The following is a 2,051-nucleotide window of genomic DNA, read 5'->3' as shown; positions in this document are numbered from 1 at the left end:
AAATCTAAATCAATAAATAAATAACTTAATTAACTAATAAGAATATATATATATATATATATATATATATATATATATATATATATATATATATATATATATATATATATATATATATATATATATATATATATATATATATATATATATATATATATATATATATATATATATATATATATATATATATATATATATATATATATATATATATATATATACACACACACACACAAACATTCTTTTCCTTTTGAAAAGACTCAACCAGATGTAATCGAAATACCTCTCGTTCTTCTGCCGTGACCTTTGACCCACGTAAGCCGGATTTTTCATTTCCTTGTGGAACCTGACCTCTCTTAAAGGTCACAGAGTGGGTAGGGATAGAGAATAAAGATAAAACACAAATGGTGAAATACTGGGAAGGAAAACTTGGTGTTTTTTTTTACGTCTCATAATAAAAAGTATAATTTGGGGTGAAAGTAATATGTCATATTTATGTAATTTAATGTAAAAGTATATTTGAAATGGTGTGAAATATAACATAAAAGTAATTTATTATATTTAATTTAATGTTAAAGTATATTTGAAAGGGTGACAAATATCAGATGAAATTAATATATATTTATTTCATGTAAAAGTATATTTGAAAGGGTGACAAACATGACATTAAACTAATACATTATACATAATATATTTAGTGTATATTATGTAAAAGTATATTTAGAATGTTGAGAAATTTGAAGACAAACATGTGTAAAACCTGACCTTCAATAAACAGAACCAGAATGTTGTCAGATGGTTTGGACATGTAAAGAGAATGGAAGATAAAAGACTGGTTAACTTCTAAAATACCCTTTTTTCTGCTAATATATATTCATTAATGTATTTCTTTATTAGTTTAATAAAGTATATTTATCGAGACACCACCAATTAACTCTAGGGAATCACCAGCATCAGCTTTCACTTAATTGCAGTCCAAGAACAATTATCTGGAGTAATTAGCAATTGGATATAGCCCCTTCTTCCTTTAATTACATCTTGGCCAAAATTGGAATATGGGAGATCACTGATTGATTGAGCTTAATAATAATAATAATAATAATAATAATAATAATAATAATAATAATAATAATAATAATAATAATAATAATAATATATAATAATAATATACATCAATTATAGCCATATAATTAATAACTTAAGTAATAATAATAATAATAATAATAATAATAATAATAATAATAATAATAATAATAATAATAATAATAGAGTAGCATTTATCATCATACAATCAACAGCTTCAGAAATAATAATAATAATAATATAATAATAATAATAATGAAACTAAGAAATTCAGAACTATAATAATAATAATAATAATAATAATAATAATAATAATAATAATAATAATAATAATAATAATAATAATAACAAAGTAGGACACCCTCCCACATCCTCTCAACATCCTTCAGGCAATCCTGTCGTCACCCTTGCATCTCAGGATAAATATCCTACGACTTACTAAGACGTAATCCTCCAATTCAATCCTTCTCCATCACTCGAGGGCTCGGCAAATTAGCTCGGTAATGAGAACGAGGGGAGTAGATGGAAGGGACGAATTACAATTGTGATTTTGGTAGAGGTTCTTCTCAAGTCAGTCTCTGGGACGTCGTGGGCTTGGGACTGTCTCATGACCGGATGAAATTAGTGGGTTATAAATATGGGGTTTGATTCCTCAAACTGGATTTTAGTTGTCTGTAAAAGAAAACTATTGTGACGGCTTTGTCCGCCCGCACTTTTTTCTGTCCGTCCTCAGATCTCAGAAACTACTGAGGCTAGAGGGCTGCAAATTGGTACGTTGATCATCCACTCCCCTATCATCAAACATACCAAATTGCAGCCCTCTAGCCTCAGTAGTTTTCATTTCATTTAATGTTAAAGTTAGCCATAATCGCGCTTCTGGGAACGATACAGGATAGGCCACCACCGTGCAGTGGTTAAAGTTTCATGGCCCAGGCTCATAATTTGAAACTAAACAGCTATTTAGAAGC

The sequence above is a fragment of the Macrobrachium rosenbergii genome, chromosome 34 (genome assembly GCF_040412425.1).
Source record: "Macrobrachium rosenbergii isolate ZJJX-2024 chromosome 34, ASM4041242v1, whole genome shotgun sequence".
Taxonomy (NCBI): domain Eukaryota; kingdom Metazoa; phylum Arthropoda; class Malacostraca; order Decapoda; family Palaemonidae; genus Macrobrachium; species Macrobrachium rosenbergii.
This window is presented reverse-complemented; position numbering follows the sequence as displayed.